The 19,234-nt window shown below is 41.0% G+C and overlaps 3 pseudogenes; all 3 read right to left on the reverse strand.

Moving 5' to 3' along the window:
- Positions 1–545: 545 nt before the first annotated feature.
- LOC149276676 (Nuclear RNase P) lies at positions 546–855 on the reverse strand (annotated as a pseudogene).
- A 2,587-nt stretch (positions 856–3,442) lies between these two features.
- Positions 3,443–3,752, reverse strand: LOC149276677 (Nuclear RNase P; annotated as a pseudogene).
- Positions 3,753–5,710: 1,958 nt separating this feature from the next.
- Positions 5,711–6,005, reverse strand: LOC149276678 (Nuclear RNase P; annotated as a pseudogene).
- Positions 6,006–19,234: the final 13,229 nt, after the last annotated feature.

Here is a 19,234-nt window from a genome sequence, read left to right on the forward strand (position 1 = left end):
ACATCGCTGAGAGCGCTTGCCGGCGAGGAAGGAGCCCTATGAGGGGAATCGCGGGAGTTGTGATCCGAAGATGCCACGAAGTAAGAGCGCACCGAGGTAAGTGTCAATTTTTCTTTTGACCCTGAAGGTTTTGGGGGTACTGCTGAATCTATTTTATTTTTTGCCCATGATGGTGTGTAGCCGGTGAACTGAACCATAAAACTGGGCTAGCTGTGCCAGAGCTCTGGAAGTGTCCATCTTGGTTGCGGGTTGGTCGCGTATACCTTAATGGAATGTTAAGGTTAGAAGGTTTGAATTTGCATAATTGCATATTTTAAAGAGGCTTAGTGTCTGTGAATATATTGGATTTAGACTATGGTTCAGAATTCTTTTTTCCCTTTTAAAAACAAAGTATTAAGAATGCAATATAAAAATCCAAGGTTTAGAAAAAATCAAAACTAAAAATAGTTTAGATTCATTTAGTGTTAAATTCTAAATTCAACTATAGGTTTTACAAATTAAACAGTTTTTGGTTTCAATGAATAGGAAGGACTCATAAAAGTATTGGAGAAAGAGTAGTCTGAATTGGGTTGGGAAACTCTTACCTGCTTCCTCTTAATCATTGGACTTGAAGTTGCTAGCCATGAGCCACTTTAAAATCTGCAACCCAAGCATCCATAGTCAACTTCACCAGATTTGGTGACTATGTCTTGTGCATTCCAAGAGCAGCCAGATGGTTGATGGGAACTCACTTGCTTGGATCAAGCAATGCCCTGTGAGGGCAGTCAAGGGCTCTTGTCTCAGACCTTCCCCAAGGTTGATTTCAATGAGTAACCAATGCACTCAGCTAGGAACCTCAGCACTAAGCTTTTCTCCATGTTTGCTGTAGACGTCCTACCATCTACATAAACCCCAGTAATGTTCTTGAATTCTAACATAGGGTGACACAACTGCTCACCTTGATCAAGCTGCCAATAAACATTCAAATGCACTCGCGGACATTAATTCTGTCGAACTTGCAAACTCTTTTTTTCTATTTATTTGGGTTTTTTTTTTATTTATTAAACTGTTAGATGAAAGGATCATGGGAAAATATTTTATTTGAATAAATGCAAATGAGCACACTAGCATATATGGCTAATATATGTTCGGACAGAATGCGGCCCTCTGTTGGTTAGATACATTAAGTAGCATAATAACTTTGGATTTCAAGCATATGGAACAATGCTACTCAATGTATAACCAATAGAGGGCAGCATTCTGTCCGAACATATATTAGCCTTCTCAAGAAGATACTGACCCCATTTTTTTTTGTCTCGGGTGGGCGGCATGAAAGTGCACATTGATCACGTCACAATGATGTTTTTGGTAGTAGCGCATGGCCATTCTACGTTTTTGAGGCGTGTTAAGACCTCTAACATTGTGTGATATTATTTTAAGATCTTCTGCCATGGGATCTGTTGTAAAGTAGAGCGGTGAATTGTGGCTGAAGGTGGAAACGGTGAGTATGACGCAAAACCACAAAAGCATCAGGACCCCCACTCAGGAACAGAAAAGAGGAAGAAGGAGAGGAGGGAAAAAAAAGAAGGAAAGAAAAAGAAAAATAGCTAGAGAAAAGAAACATAGGCAAAGAAAAACAATCATTCTTAAACTCAACAACAGGTGAGCTAGGCTACTGCACTGACATGGTGGAGGCCACAACTCGACAGGAGGTCGAAAGGCCCGGTGTTCAGGCAATAGATAGACCATAAAGGTCAAGAAAAAAGGGGAGGTAGCCTTCAGCAATACCTAATGGTCTCCTCAGCCCTAGCTAAAGCTAAACTACCCAGTGAAGAATTGGGTACACAGCAGTGGTGATGTACAGGGAATCCAACGGTAGGTACTATAAACTCACATCTCGCGAAATAAAAGTAAAAAACACGACCTTCTATGTAAAACTTTAGGTAAGCCGTATCACAGAATCACAACAGAAAAGATAAACCAAACAAAATTATGAACTTAGCTGATCCGGACGCGAAAGTCACAGTAAGCAGCCAGGTGTGCCGAAACAGAAGAGGTCTCCAGTAAGGACCCGTAGTGGCGAATATAGATGTCGCATAAACCTGTCCATGGAGCCTCGTCCCCTGACGGCCGGAGATGGCTGTTGTGTAGAGCATGGCAGTTCAAATGAGGCGTTGAGCGGAAGATAAGCATAACGTCGAACGGAGACGGTCGAAGTGTCGAGTGTGTGCGTCGACGAGAGCATCTCGTATCGGAATCTGTGGAAGGGTGTAGGTGTGAATAGTTCGTCATTCGTATATCCTAGTCGCGGTGCGTCTCCCTCGAATGACGGTCACCGGGGATCTCGGTCCAGTCTCCCACGTGTTGCGGGTCTCATTCCCTCCTGCTCCCTTTGCGGCCCAGGGATAGCGGAGGAACGTCTAGTTCCAGCAGCAAATCTTCAGCTTCTTGCAAGGATTTGATAGTGTAGCTCCTATCCCCGGTAAAGACTTGTAGAGCGAATGGAAATCTCCAGCGGTATCTGATGTTGTGTGCCCTGAGGTGGTCTGTCAGGGGCTTGAGGGCTCTGCGTCGCTGAAGTTTCCTGGGGGCAAGGTCCGAGAAGATCTGGATCTCTGTGTTGCCAAGTGAGGGGGATATTGTCCGAGCCGCTTTCATAATGTCCTCTTTTATGGAGAACTCTTTGAGTTTGACTATAATATCCCTCTGCCTCTCATTATTTTTCGGTTTAGGTTTCAGAGCTCTGTGCGCTCTGTCAATCAAAATTTGATCCACAGGGGTGTCGGGCAAAAGTTGTGAAAGGAGGCTATTCAGTACCTGAGGCATGTCAAGGTAAGTCTCCGGGACCCCTCGTAGACGAAAGTTCGCCCTCCGCGACCTGTTTTCAAGATTCTCTTGGGCATCTTGTAGAGATTGTACCTCTTTTTGGAGGGAGACGATGTCCGCCTCCATCTTGCAATGGTCACGTTGCATGGTGGCTTGAGTACGTTCCAATGTGTCAGTACGCATCCCGATATCCGTGATGTCCCATTTCAATTCACGTAATTCAGAGCGTATATGATCCATAAGATCGTGCTTGACCGAGAGAACAAGGGATTTGATGTCATCTATATCCTGCCTGGTACAGGCCGCCGCCATGTCGAGTGGTAGGCCTGAGGGCTCAGGTGGTGGTAACGCGGGCTGCTCTGTAGTGGAAGACTTTCGATAAAAAATGTCCGGTACCGTCGTCTTTTTGTTGGATTTACGTGTTCCCCCGGGCATGCTGTGAAGGTTCCCAGCTTACTGGAGCATCTGTGGGTAGATGAACTACGCGAAAAAAAAGCTTACGTAAGGGCTTTGTGGAGGAGAAAAGGCACTACACGACCATCTTGGCTCACATCCAGCCATGCCCCTCGACTATAGGTTTTAATACAAGTTAAACAGTTTTTGGTTTCAATGAATTGGAACAACTCATAAAAGTATTGGAGAAAGAGTAGTCTGAATTGGGTTGGGAAACTCTTACCTGCTTCCTCTTAATCATTGGACTTGAAATTGCTAGCCATGAGCCACTTTCAAATCTGCAGCGCAAGCATCCATAGTCAACTTCACCAGATTTGGTGACTATGTCTTGTGCATTCCAAGAGCAGCCAGATGGTTAATGGGAACTCACTGGCTTGGATCAAGCAATACCCTGTGAGGGCAGCCAAGGGCTCTTGTCTCAGACCTTCCCCAAGGTCAATTTCAATGAGTAACCAATGCACTCAGCGAGGAACCTCAGCACTAAGCTTTTCTCCATGTTTGCTGTAGACGTCCTACCATCTATATAAACCCCAGTAATGTTCTTGAATTCTAACATAGGGTGACACAACTGCTCCCCTACCAAAGGCATCCAAAAGTGTATTTCACGTACCTTGATCAAGCTGCCAATAAACATTCAAATTCACTCGCGAACATTAACTCTGTCGAACTTGCAAACTCTTTTTTTCTATTTTTGTTTTATTTTTATTAAACTGTTAGATGAAAGGATCATGGGAAAATATTTTATTTGAATAAATGCAAATGAGCAAACTAGCATATATGGCTAATATATGTTCGGACAGAATGCTGCCCTCTGTTGGTTAAATACATTAAGTAGCATAATAACTTTGGATTTCAAGCATATGGAACAATGCTACTCAATGTATAACCAATAGAGGGCAGCATTCTGTCCGAACATATATTAGCCATATGTGGCAGTGTGCTCATTTGCATTTATTCAAATAAAATATATTCCCATGATCCTTTCGTCTAACAGTTTAATACAAAAAAAACCCCAAATAAATAGAAAAAAAGAGTTTGCAAGCTCGACAGAATTAATGTCCGCGAGTGCGGACATTTAACTGTTGCAGCGGGGAGACCAGCGGATCATGGGAATATATTTTATTTAAATAATTAATAAATGAAATTGAACACACTACCACATATGGCTAATACCGTATTTGCTCGATTATAAGACGACCCCCCCAAAATCTGAATATTAATTAATGAAAAAAAGAAAAAGCCTGAATATAAGAAGACCCTATAGGAAAAAAGTTTTACCAGTAAATGTTAATTCATGTAAACTATGTGAACAATTGTTTGTTAATAAAAGCTATGATTGAGAAAAATATGTTGTTTTTGTTTTTATTTCCTTTTTTCAACCTGCCCCCCCAGTTATGCACATCTGCCCCCAGGCTTGCCACTCTGCCCCAGAAATGCCTTATACCCCTCTGGCATTTTGGGGGTTAAAAGGCATATTATGGGGCAGAGTGGCATATAGGGAGGTATAAGGCATTTCAGGAGGCAGAGTGGCGCATAGAGGGTTAAAAGGCATTTCTGGAGGCAGAGTGGCATTAAGGGCGTTAAAAGGAATTTCACGGAGCACTCTGCCTCCAGAAATGCCTTATGCCCCCACCCATTTAACACTCCATCCCCCTCCCTCCTCCAAACTTACCGGTGCTTCTGAGTCCCCGGTGCTTAGTCCGGGCAGCATGTAGAGCTCTACGCGCTTGAGCGGAGGTTGTCTACGTGAATCGCGTAGAGCTCTACTCGCTGCCCGGACTAAGCACCGGGGACTCAGAAGCACCGGTAAGTTGGGGGTGCATAACATAGGAGGAAGATCCAGGTCCCCTGCATCGCTGCGGGGGATCTAGATCTTAGTCTCATAGTCAGACCTATTTGAGGTCTGATTATAAGACTACCTCGATTATAAGACGAGGGGTATTTTTCAGAGCATTAGCTCTAGAAAAAACCTTGTCTTATAATCGGGCAAATACGGTATATCTTCGGACAGAATGCTGCCCTCTGTTGGTTTTACATTGAGTAGCATAATATTCTGCCCGAGACTATATTAGCTATATATGGTAGGGTGCTAATTGGTCGTCAGCAGGAGGCCCCCTGCTGGCGACCAATAGAGTTGCTCATACGCACATTTAAACTACTGGCGCCAGAGCTGCTGCAGAACGCGTTAACCCCGTATTAACCCCTTAACCGGAAAAAAAGAAGAAAAAACGAACACGAAGAATGTCCACGAATATTCGCCCGAAGAGAAGACAGGAACGGGTGAATATTCCCGGAATACGAAGATTTATTTTTTTAATGAAGACGAAGAGCCCCCTGCTGCCCAAGTCTAGTTTTGATTCATTTAGTGTTAAATTCTAAATTTAACTATAGGTTTTAATACAAGTTAAACAGTTTTTGGTTTCAATGAATAGGAACGACTCATAAAAGTATTGGAGAAAGAGTAGTCTGAATTGGGTTGGGAAACTCTTACCTGCTTTCTCTTAGTCATTGGACTTGAAATTGCTAGCCATGAGCCACTTTCAAATCTGCAGCCCAAATCATGAGATTTGGTGACTATGTCTTGTGCATTCCAAGAGCAGCCAGATGGTTGTTGGGAACTCACTGGCTTGGATCAAGCAATGCCCTGTGAGGGCAGCAAAGGGCTCTTGTCTCAGACATTCCCCAAGGTCAATTTCAATGAGTAACCAATGCACTCAGCTAGGAACCTCAGCACTAAGCTTTTCTCCACATTTGTTGTAGAAAAATCTATATGAACCCCAGGAATGTTCTTGAATTCTAACATAGGGTGACACAACTGCTCCCCTACCAAAGGCAACCAAAAGTGTATTTTACGTAGCTTGATCAAGTTGCCAATAAACATTCAAATGCGTATACTTGTTTTCATTAGATTTTGCAAGCCTAAAACTATGGAATGGTAAGGTTAGATTGTTTTCATTTGCATAATTGCATATTTTAAAGAGGCTTAGTGGTGGTGTCATTAAAACTGGCAGCTGGGTGGGCAGGAGTGCCCTTACATTTTTGTAAGGGTCAGAAACCTATATTGCATCCTAGTGTTTTTTTTGTTTGTTTGTTTTTGTTTTTGTTTTTAAACCTTGTTTTAATATTTTTGTTATCTGTATAAATACCCTTTACAAAATAATACAGTTTCTTTCATAAGGTCTTTAGATGGAAGGCAAAACCTAAATGCAGAACAAATAAATGAGAAGAACTCTGGTTTGTTCCACAATTAATATATAGTTGTTTGAGGAAGGGAGTAGTATTTAAAAAAAAAACAAAAGTACAAAGTCAAATTTTTTTGTCTCTCCCTCACTGTTGCATAAGCTATTTTATCACCACACTCGGGAAGCTGAGCCGAGATTATTTAAATATTAATCCTTCAATTATAAATCACAAAAGTTCTACTGTAGTGACTCACTAACGGTGGCATCAAAATAGTTCTTATTATTGTTCTTATGAAAGTTACAGAATTTCCGAAGATAAAAATATGAATTCAACATAATGAAGGCATGCAATTCAGCTGTGACATACCAGTAAAAAAGCACTAATTAAGATGCTCAGGTATTATTAGATGAGAGTAGAATTTAAGGCGCTAGCACAAAAACGTGTGACGCTGAGAATTCTCCCATTCACCCTATAAGTGCCTCGGCCTATTAACCACTGGTATTATATGCAATGAGGGCTTCTGCGTTTTTATCAACTTGGTTTTAGCTGGGTTGCAGGAAAACAGCATCACACTTTATCGCAAACCTTAGCACGATCAAGATTGTCTCTAATATGAAGTCAACAGTGTATGTCACCATTGAAAGCAATAACTGATTTGAACATACTGAGTTACCTGAAGTACCACCAGTAGAGTATGAACATATCTGTGAACTTTTTGACTCCAGCTATTTGGAACTTCTTTTGCAGGATATGGGTAGGAGGTCCAGCTTATTCTCAATTTTTATTTTTTTTATTTTTTTTAATGTTGTCAACATATTATTATAAGAATAAGAAAGTCGTGTAATTATGTGTCATAAGAATGTAAATAGTGTCGTTTTTTTAAATCAAAAAGTGCAACGTGCACAACAAACTGTAACAAAATAGAGAATTTTACCTGTATTTCTATCTGTTAATCAAATCTCACCTCTTGACCAATCCTCGATGCACATCAGTTTTCACGTATCCAGTGTCTTGTCCGCTCCAATTTGTGATAATGAATTATTCGTTTTAACTATAGTAAATAGTGTAATCCAAGGGTGTCCAAGTTTTTTCTGCAGTGGGCCACTTCATCAGAATTGTATACGTGCGAGGGCACTCATTTTTCGCTGTGAGAAAATATGGCCTTTAAAAAAATATGCAGATTAAAAAAACCTTTACTTTTCCTCTCACTGATTTCTGGGCCTAGAAAGTGTTGTGACTACAAATTCAGGATAATTAAAAATGAAATAGTTCTATTTATTCTAGGGATGCACCGAAATGAAACTTCTGGACCAAAACATTCACTTAGCCAAAACCAAAAATGACCCCCCACCTTTAAAAATAATACTAAAAACTCACATTTTTTATAAAAGTAATTAACACACCACAATTGGACAAAAAATTTAGCAATATAACAGCAATCACACTCCTATCATACCCAGGCAGGCAACCAGTAAATGCTGGTACCTAGGCAGGATGGGACTGTGCTTGCTGTGATTGCTGTTAGCAATCATACTCCTATCATGCCAAGTCAGCCAGTACATGCTGGTACAGGGTGGCAGTAAGTGATGTGCAGACCCCATACTGCTGGCAGCATCAATACACAAGGTGGGCAGCTAGCTAAGTTTCAGCATGTACTGGCTGACCTGGCATGATAGGAGTGTGATTGCTAACAGCAATCACAGTCCCATCATGCCTAGGTTCCAGCACTTACACATCCATGATATCACACACACACTCATTCATTCATATACTCATTCATTCATATACTCATTCATTCACAGATTAATTCCCTCAATCACGCATACTCATTCAAACACCCTCCCCACCCCCTTACCTGCACTGCAGCTCATCGATGCCGCTCACAGACTTCAGCAGGGGGCGCGGCCTCCCACTGCGTTCTCTGGTACTGCACAGAGGAAGAAGGACTGGAGCAGAGTCATGTGATGTCACGTGAACTCTGCTGGGTTCCGCTTTCTCTTTGCAGTACAAAAGACCCCCCCACTGGTTAGTAGCAGGGCTCTTGTTGTAGCAGGGCTTGACATACGGCCCGCGTAAGATCGGCTGCCCTGGCTGCCGATCTTACGCGGGCCGTACCTCGAGGTCTCGCAGGCCGCATTTGGCCCCTGGTGTAATCTATTGTTTAGGGAAGTGTTTCAGCCATGTATTCCACATGAAGAGCATTCTGTTATTCCTACCTGAGCTCCATGCATATATCTGTTCATTTATGTAATTTTTAGATACAATGTTTATGAAATCTTTAATATCCGGTATAACTGCAGTCTTCCAGAGTTTCGCAAGCAAGGTTCGGTATGCAATGAAAATATGACTTGTCGGGAATTGGACAAGACAGTTCAATTTATCTATACCTATATTCAGTAATGCTGATTCAGGAGTAATTACTATTGGTTTCCCCACTACTACATTAATTAACGTGTTTAAGTCTTCTTTCAATTTATTCAACTTAGGGCAGTTCCAGAAAATATGGATTAGAGACCCCCTTTGACCGCACCCTCTCCAGCATTCGTCCGAACAAGACTCATAATAACAATGTAGTTTCACTGGAGTGTGGTACCATCTTGTTGTCATCTTGTACAACTGTTCTCTGTGATTGGTGCATATAGTGGCCTTCTTAAATAAAGACAATGCTTTACACCATTTATCCAGGGTCAATATCTTGTTCAGGTCAGTTTCCCATTTCTTATGGTGAGGGAGTAGTTCTGGTATCGAGTCACAATTGAAAAATTCATATATTGATTTAAACATTTTTGCAGTAATATCTGTGTAGTTCGGGTTTAACAAGTCAGACAAGTACTGGGGAAGGTGCACTCTGGTAACAGGGTATTTTTCCCAAAGTTTCTCTAAAGACTTATATAAAGACCTATCTTTCTTGGTAAGATTAAATTGTGTTCTAAGGGAGTCAAAATCTATCAATTTGTCATCAACCACAACTTTACTCAATGATGTAATACCTTTATTTGCCCAAGAAGAAATATTTTTGAGACCTGCAAAATGTTTTAGGGAGACAATTCCCAAGTCATGTTCAACGACATTTGTGTTACCACGATCTATCGATGTCTGAGATCTCCAAGCCTCCATAGCTGCACTTACTGTGAGAATACACAACCTGGGCATATCTGTCAATTTAGCTAAATTCAAAATTAGTTGTGACCAATCAGTTATTTGTAGAGTGGCGGATTCAATTTGGACCCATGGTTTTTGTGAGTTACTATTCTGTATCCCGTTCAAGGATTGTTTTAAAAGGTTGGCTCTATAGTAGGCAATAATGTTAGGAATAGCTATGCCTCCATTCTTTACCTTTTTGGTGAGTATTTGTAAGGAAACTCTAGGTTTTAGTTGTCGCCAAATAAACTTTGAAACTTGAGATTGAAATTTTTTCAATATATTAAGAGGGATATGAATCGGTAGCGCTCTAAATTTATATAATAATTTTGGGAGCAGAAGCATCTTATATAGGGCTAGTCGGCTAAACCAACTCCATTCTTGGGTTTGTAGCACGTCAATCTCTTTTTGCAAACTATCCAACAGTTTTGGGAATTTTCTTTTAATCATAGTGAGTTTGTCCGAGGCGATTTCTACACCTAAATAAGTTATGGATTTGGGATTCCAAACATAATTAAAAAAATTTTGTAAATTGAGTTTGGTCAATTTGCTTGTACTTATACTTAGAATATGGGACTTACTTTGGTTTACCTTGTAATAAGATGTGTGGCCAAATCTATCTAATTCCTTCTGGATCTCCGGTATGGATTCCAATGGATTAGAAATTATCATTAGAACATCATCAGCAAATAAACTGATTTTGTGAGTGCCTATTGAGGATCAATGCCCTTAATTTTCTGGTTGTTTCTGACAGCCAAAGGCTCTATAGCTAGGATAAATAACAAGGGGGACAAGGGACATCCCTGTCTAGTTCCATTGGTGATCTGGAAGGTATTAGAAAAAATACCATTACATTGGACACTAGCAGAAGGTCCAGAATATAAAGAGAAGATAGCCTTGATCAAATCATCTGGGATGTCATAGTGTGAGAGAGCGGTTTTTACATAATCCCAGTGTAGTCTATCAAACGCCTTCTCTGCGTCTAAAGAGATAAGCAGAGAAGGCGTCTTTTTGTACTCAGCCCAAGAGACTAGGTCAATGACCCTTCTTGTCCCATCAGAGGACTGTCTGCCCTTGGTGAATCCAACCTGGTCCGGATGGACCAGCACAGGGATCACTTCTTGCAGTCGAGTAGCCAAGATTTGGTTAAGTGGGGTATTAATCAAAAAGTTTGTAGTACTCTGAGGAAAATCCATCAGGGCCTGGTGATTTTCCAGTTTGTAATGATTTTATAGCTGATTCAATTTCTTCTTCCGAAAATGGTGCTTCTAAGGAAGATCGGAGATTTGAAACAATTTTAGGTAGTTGGCGTTCAGCTAAATATTGGGAATACTGCTCGTGAGTAGGTTGAGGGGTTAAAGGGTCGTCTTTCAGGTTATATAATTTTTTGTAATATTCCGCTATTGTGTTAGCTATGTCGATTGGATTTAGCATTTTTTCTTTTGATATGTCATCTACAAGGTGACCTATTCTATGTTGGACCCTTACTCCTTTAGTTTTGTTAGCCATCAGTTTGGTTGGTTTATTAAAGTCGCTGTAATATTTAGCTTCCACCTTTTTAAAAGGTTTTAATGTGATTTTTAAGCATTAGTTCGTGTAGTTTAAGTCTGATATCTGTAAGAGATTGCAATGTATTGTATGAATTATCGAGTTTGTGTTTACTTTCGAGGGTTTCTAATTTTTTCAAAGTTTCCGCAAGTTCTTTTTTATGGAGTTTATTAAACCGAAATGTTTGTTGTAAGATGATGCCCCTGGAAAAGGCCTTATGAGACCTCCATACAGTGACAGGATTGTCTACTGACCAAGCATTAAATTTGAAGAATTCTTCTAAGTTATCTTTTATTACCTTATGTGAATCAGGATTAGATAGGATAAAAGTATTGTTTTTCCAGGAGGGCGTATTACTTGGAAAGGCCACAGTTTTAATTTCAAGAAGTACTGGTGCATGATCTGAAATGTTTTTTATTTTGCAGGAGAATACTTCACTTATGGAGCTAGATTTCAAGAGAAACATATCTATTCTAGCATAGGAGTTATGTCTCTGAGAGAAGTGAGAGAAGTCTCTTTCTGAGGCGTTGCAACAACACCATACATCATATAAGGCGTTATCTTGTAGCCATTTACCTAGAATGATTCATCCTAGTGGTTTTAATGGACTATCTTTGAGTCTAAAGAGTCCTTTGCCGTTAATGGAAATGTAATCCAGGCTTCCAGGGTTGATGGTGTACAGGTAGCAACTTTATGGTTCTGGCTATCTAGTGTCACGGCTAGAGGACCAGCAGTGCAGGAACTTGGTATCATCCACCAGTACAGGAGCAGAGCAGTATACTGGTAGCAGCAGGCAAAAGAGTAGTCGTTACTCGGAGCCGAAGTCAGGAGTAGGCGAGGACAGGATAATCAAAAACAAGCCGGGTCAAACACAGGAGATAGACAGGAACGCCAAAAACAAGCCAAGGTCAGAAGCCAAAATCACAAGGTATTTAATAAGCACAGCCAACACGCACAAGGCACTATCACAGGCAATGAGCTAATGCAACAGCCAGGTTTAAATAGACATACTAATTGCATTTCCCGCCCAGCATGAAACGGAGGCTTGGAACGCACAAGGGTAGTTCCTATAAGAGGCCGCACGGTGGCGCGCGTGTACACAGAACCAGAGTCCATGCAGTCTGTGTTCAGGAAACCTGCCAGTGGCTACAGGCGTCGAGGGGCTTCAGAAGAACGGCGGTTGGGACAGACAGAAGGTAAGTACCCCGCAGTTACATCTAGTTCCTCGCAGGATGTGGACAGGAAGTCCAGCTAATGTTGTGTGACAGACTGCGGTTTTAGGGGGAAATGGGCGGGGAGTGGGACATGTCAGAATGCCGCTCCCATGACTCAGACTTTTCCAGTAGCGACCTGGAGACCCAGAAAAGTGGCATTTCTCCCAGAGTCTCTGGGTAAAACCCAGAGAGTTTCGAGGTATGATATAGGAACATTCCTGCGCAGTCAGTGCCATCAGCCAAAGTTGGACTTTTTCCTGTTGTTTTTTTTAATTTGTTTGAATGGCCCATTTGTTGTTGGCCTACAGAGCTTAAGCTTTCATGATCGTTCCTCTTGGAACACAGGGCCGGACTGGCCCACCAGGATACCGGGAAATTTCCCGGTAGGCCGGTCACTCCGTGGGCCGGTCCGCGACAGACCAACCTTTAAAACAGCCACTGAGCGGCTGCCAGCAGTATTGAAAGCGGCACCTGGGCTCCTCCTTCCGCCACCGGCGCCTAATGATGTTAAGGGGGCTGGCCTGCACACGATGTGCTGCCCAATGGCAGTGCATCAGCACTTCGTCCTACATCTTAAAAGGGGTGGGACGAAGAGCTGAGGCACGGTGCGTGAACACCGGCCCCATTAACTTCATGAATGCCGGCCTCCACCCGCTACCTACACGAGACGTCAGAAGCAGTGCTAAGTCGGGGGGAGTGTTATATGGGGGCTTAAGGCTTCTCTGGAGGCAGAGTGCCCCATGATATTCCTTTTAACCCCTATATGCCACTCTGCCTCTAGAAATGCCTTTTAACCCCTATATTCCACTCTCCCCATCTACCCCTCCCCTTCTTATTATCTACCCCTTCTCACTATGTGCCCCCTCTCCGCCTTCTCACTGCCTACCCCCTTTTCTCACTATGTACCCCCTCTCCCCCTTTCTCACTATCTAACCCCTCTCCCGTTTCTCACTATCTATCCCCTCTGCCACTTCTCACTGCCTTCCCCCTCTGCTCCTTCTCACTGTCTACCACCTCTGCCCTTTCTCACTGCCACCCCTGCCCCTTCTCACTGATTCCCCCCCTCAGCCCCTTCTCACTGCCCCCCCCTCTGCCCTTTCTCAGTGATCCTCCCCTCACCCTCTACCCCCTCTCCCTACTTCCCATTATCTTTACTTACCTTGTTGCCGGAGTCCTGTGGTGGGAGCAGGAGGCGTCTGTCTCCCCGCTCTGCCGTGGTGCACGCTTCACAGCTGAGCGCCAGAATATAACATCATATCCCGGCGCTCGGCATGAAACGCCGGCACCCCGACGGAGTCACAGAGAGTGAGGGGCGCCGAGCAGTTGCTGAAAACTTCACGAGCGACCGCTCGGCGCCCCTGCCCGGAACTTAAATTAAAACATAGGGGTTTTTTGTTTGTTTGTTTTTTAACTTTATTTAACAGGGAGGATGTGCGGCCGCACACCCCTAATGCCGGCCCTGATTGTGTGTCTGGGCATGTTAGTGTGTGTGGGAATGTTAGTGTGGGTGTCTGGTTGTGTGTTAGTGTGTGTGTTAGTGTTGTGTGGCTGGTTGTGTTGGTGTGGCTGAGTGGGTGTGTTATTGTGTGTGTGGGTGTGCGCATGTTAGTGTGGGTGTCTGGTTGTGTGTTACTGTGTGTCTATGTTAGTGTTGTGTGGTTGGTTGTGTTGTTGTGTCTGAGTGGGGTGTGTTAGTGTGGGTGTCTGGCTGTGTGTCAGTGTCTGTCTATGTTGTGTGGTTGCTTGTGTTGTTGTGTCTGAGTGGGGTGTGTTAGTGTGAGTGTCTGGCCCAGAGATCACTGACTGTTATTCTGCATGTCCCTGACCGCAGGGAACTCTTAATGAAGGGTATTTGGAGGCCGTGTGTTACGATGCGTGCAGCAAACAATTAACATGTTCTGTGCGGGATCACATGCTCCGTGCGGATTTAAAGCAACCCTGACATTATTTCTTGTCTCCTCTCCCCAACCTTAAAACCAGAGCCGGGGTCATTCATCGACCACCAGAGACCACAATGTAACCAATGTGATGACTTAATACAGCGCAATTTCCAGAGAAATCTTCGGCTGACGCCACCGGACGCTCTTATGAATGACAAAAATATGGGACATACTAAAACGAATGACAAAATGGAATGCCCATAGACTTTAATGGGGAGGAATGCCCATAGACTATAATGGGGAGGAATGCCCATAGACTATAATGGGGAGGAATGCCCATAGACTTTAATGGAAGGGAAAAGAATAATTGATTTTGAAATAAAAGCTTAAGAAATAGCATTTAGACCTTTGGCACACATACTCCCTTAGGACACACATGTGATCTAAAACTCAGATTACGTTGGATTATAGCTGTTTTCTATGGAATGACAGGTGAATGACAGTTTTGAGGGAATGCCCATAGGATATAATGGGAGAAAAAATAATACTGTTTTTTTAGAGAAAACCATATGACATATCATATAGATCTTTGGCACACATACTCCCCTAGTACAGACACAGGATCTAAAACTCATATTATGTGGGATTATAGCTGTTTTCTATGGAATGACAGGTGAATGACAGTATTGATGGAATGCCCATAGGATATAATGGGAGAAAAATCAAACCTTTTTTTCAGACAAAACCCTCTGAAAAATCATATAGATCTTTGGCACATATACTCTCCTAGTACAGATACATGATCTAAAACTCATATTAAGTGGGATTATAGCTGTTTTCTATGAAATGACAGGTGAATGACAGTTTTGAGGGAATGCCCATAGGATATAATGGGAGAAAAAATAATATTCTTTTTTTAGAGAAAACCCTCTGACATATCATATAGATCTTTGTCTTGTATACTCCCCTAGTACAGTTATAGGTTCTAAACCTCATATTAAGTGGAATTATAGCTGTTTTAAATTGGTAACATTTATTTAAGGCTATGATTAACCCGTTAATGACCAGGTTTTTGTTTTTTGGTTTTTTTTACAATGCTTTCCAAAAAAATATCAGATACATTTCCATCTTTTTTCAACTATGATTTCCTGCCAACTCATTCAGTCCATCCCTAAATTTTATATTGAGTTTTTAGAAGACAAGTAGGATCTTCATTTGAAAAAAATATTTTATACATAAACCATTATTTAATATGAAAAAAAAATCTAAAAATAGGAAAAATTCAATTTTTCACAGGTTATTCTATTACAAAATATACATAGCCAGTGCAAAGTAAGAAACACATGTATTTAGGTATTTGCCTTGATTTTGGAAACACCTCATATGGCTGGTATTTATTTTGGTAGTTACTGGGCTAAACTGGGTTACTGGGATATATATAATATTTAACCCACAAAAGTGGCCAGAAAAAGCTATACTGTTGTATAAAGGTATACAGTGCCCTCCACCAACATAGGCACCCTTAGTTTAAACTGAGCTAAAAATGCTGTGAAAATTTGTCTTGTTTAACCCTTTCATCTTTTCTTCAAAGAATACACAGAAATGCTCTGCTATCATGGATATCAAACAATTGCAAACACAACACAGGTTTTTAAAAAAATAAATAAAAAAAAATGAAATATATGTGTGGCAGAATTATCGACACCCTTTTAGTTAATACTTTGTGCTTACCTCCCTTTGCCAAGATAACAGCTCTGAGTCTTCTATAATGCCGATGAGGTTGGAGAATACATGGCGAGGGATCTCAGATTCCTCCATACAAAATCTCTCCCCATCTGTTAAATTTCAAGGTCGACGCTGGTGGACTGTCCACATGTTTTCTATGGAGTTCAAATCAGGGGACAGCGATGGCCATAGTAGGACCTGGATTTTATCAGCCCCAAAACATTAAAAAAGCTACCACCATATTTAACTGTGGGCATGTGGTCCTTTTCCATATGGCTGCCTCTCTGTGTGCGCTAAACCCACTACTGGTGTTTATTGGCAAGAAAACTCTTCTTTGGTTTCACACGACCATAGAACCCGGTCCTATCTGAAGTTGTAGTAGTGTCCAGCGAACTGAAGCCAGTTGAGTTTGTTTTTGGATTAGAGTAGAAACTTTTTTCTTCAAACCTTCCAAACAACTTGAGGTGATGTAGGTGACGTTGGATTGTAGTTTTGAAGATTTTCTGACCCCAAGACGCAATTTATTTCTGAAATTCTTCAGCTGTGATCCTTGGAGATTTTTTTTGCGACTAGAACCATCCTCTTCACAGTGCTTTGAGACAATATAGACACACATACTCTTCCTTCCAGGTTAATTCATAACATTTCCAGTTGACTGGAACTCCTTAATTATTTCACTGGTGGTGGAAGTAGGCATTTTCTTAAAGCCACTTATAGAAAGTGATGGCAGATAACAACCATTCGCCTCATCCAGTCTGCCCAACATCTTAAAACTTTCCTTAGTACCTGGCCTTATCTTATATCTAGCTTAACCTTATGCCTATCCTATGCTTTCTTAAACACCTTCTCTGTATTAACATCTACCACTTCTGATGGAAGGCTCTTCCATGAAGTCACTACCCTTTCAGTTAAGAAATATTTTCTGATGTTTCTCCTTTTAAATCAACTCCCTTTAAGTATTTAAAAACTTAAATCATATCCTCTGAAATAATTACCCCTAAATCCCTTTCCTCACACGTTGAGGTTAGGACCGTATCAAATATTCTATACTCTGCCCTTGGGTTGTTTTGCACTGGTGCATTACTTTGCATTTATCAATGCCACAGCTCTGACCATTTTTTCTGTTTATCTAAATCATTTGCCATTTGGTTTATCCCTCCAGGAACATCGACCCTGTTGCAAACTTTTGTCATCTGCAAAAAGACATCCCTTTCCATCCACAATATCACTAATAAAAAATATTTCCCATTTTGTGAAGCTCAACAATCTTTTGCCCCACATCACTGCCATATTTTTTGGTTTTACCCATTATGATCAATGACTAAGGGAATTTGGCCTATGTGTTACCTAATATTTATACCCCTGTGAAACAGGAAGTCATGGTTGAACAACTTCCTATTCCAAGTCACCCAAATGTACTAAAAAATTTAAACTATCAATGGAAACCTACGTCAAGACAAATTTCCACAGCATTTTTTGCTCATATTTACAAAGGGTGTCCATATTAGTGAAGGGCACTGAATACCTTTATACAGCAGTATAGCTTTTTCTATACTTTTGGGGCCCAACTATAATATATATATATATGTTTGAAAACAGTGATGCACATCTTTCATATTTTGCCCAGTAACTACCAAAATAAATATAAATACCAGGCATAGGAGGTGTTTCCAAAATCAAAGTAAATACCTAAATTAAGTTAGATTTTTTATTCTACTTACTTTACACTGGCTATGTATATTTTTTAATAGAAGCAACTGTGAAAAGAATGGTAATTTCTTCGCATTTTTTAGAATTTGTTTTCAATATTAAATGGTTTGTGTATATAAGATCCTACTTGTCCTCTAAAAACTCAATATATAATTTGTGGGGATGCACTGAATGAGTTGGTAGGAAATTATAGATGAAGAAAGATGGAAATTTATCTGGTAGTTTTTTGGAAAGCATTGTAAAATAAACGCTGGGGTTAATCACATCCTTTAAAGAAATCTTACCAATTTAATTATGTATTATGCTGGGCTAATTTGGAAATGTTTTAACAGCAGAATAAGCCTAGTTTGGTCCAGTTTAACACAGGTCTAAATCAGCATATTGAAATATCCAGCTCTATTCAGTGGTTTAAATTAATCCATCTCAGCTCATTGAATACCATAGACGGAAATACAACCTATTTAGTAAAAAAAAACCCCAATAACTGATTTCTCTCACATAATTGGATAGAACCCACTATCTCAGTTTATTTTAGTTAATAAATATCACTTTAAGCCACATTATAACATTTAAACCATTTATCTAATTTACTAGGGCAATGTTTACTTTATTCGAAGTTGCTTCCTATTGCCTGTAAGTATGAGATGGTTTACTTTAGTTAGTGGTGAGAAATGCAGAATTTGCTTTTGATAGTCATAGATTCCATGAAGGAAAAAGAAAGAGCAAAAGAAAATTGTGACATATTATTGTCTATTGCAGCTGCTTGTTACCAACTGGCAAACTTATGTTTTATCAGAGAAGAGTGGATGGCATACTTGTGCGAGGACTCAATTCAACAAAATAACAGTTTTATCAATTTGATAAAGACCTCATTGTGAGGTTGAAACGTTGTTGCTGTCTTCCTTTAATAAATCTGCCTGAGCTGGGAACCCTTGAGTGCCTGGAGCCTTTATTTATTTTGATCTACTGGGGAGCTGGCCCTTCCTGGCACAGTTAAGCACCAGAGTTCCTTTGGTGTGAGTGCAGATTCCTCATTCTGGTGACCAACATATTACAAGAGTCACCAGTGTTCAAAATGACAAAGATCCATATGATATTTCAGAGGGTTTTGTCTGAAAAACAGGTTTGATTTTTCTCCCATTATATCCTATGGGCATTCCATCAATACTGTCATTCACCTGTCACTCCATAGAAAACAGCTATAATCCAACGTAATCTGAGTTTTAGATCACATGTGTGTCCTAGGGGAGTATGTGTGCCAAAGGTCTAAATGCTATTTCTTAAGCTTTTATTTCAAAATCAATTATTCTTTTCCCTTCCATTATAGTCTATGGGCATTCCATTTTGTCATTCGTTTTAGTATGTCCCCAAAAATATATTGCTTTTAGACATCATAACGAGGATTTATTGGGCGCACAGACCTGAAGAGTGTAATATTTGGGAAATATCGGAGGAGAGCGCACTGTGCGCACCCCGCTCTCTGCACATCCGACGCAGCGACGGGCATTGCGGAGGCAAACCGAATAAAACTGTTCCTCTTGGGTTTGAGGGGCCCAACTCATCCAATGCAGGGGC

Source organism: Sceloporus occidentalis, unplaced genomic scaffold, assembly GCF_023333645.1.
Source record: "Sceloporus occidentalis isolate IW3139 unplaced genomic scaffold, rSceOcc1.0.p SCAF_232, whole genome shotgun sequence".
NCBI classification, from domain to species: domain Eukaryota; kingdom Metazoa; phylum Chordata; class Lepidosauria; order Squamata; family Phrynosomatidae; genus Sceloporus; species Sceloporus occidentalis.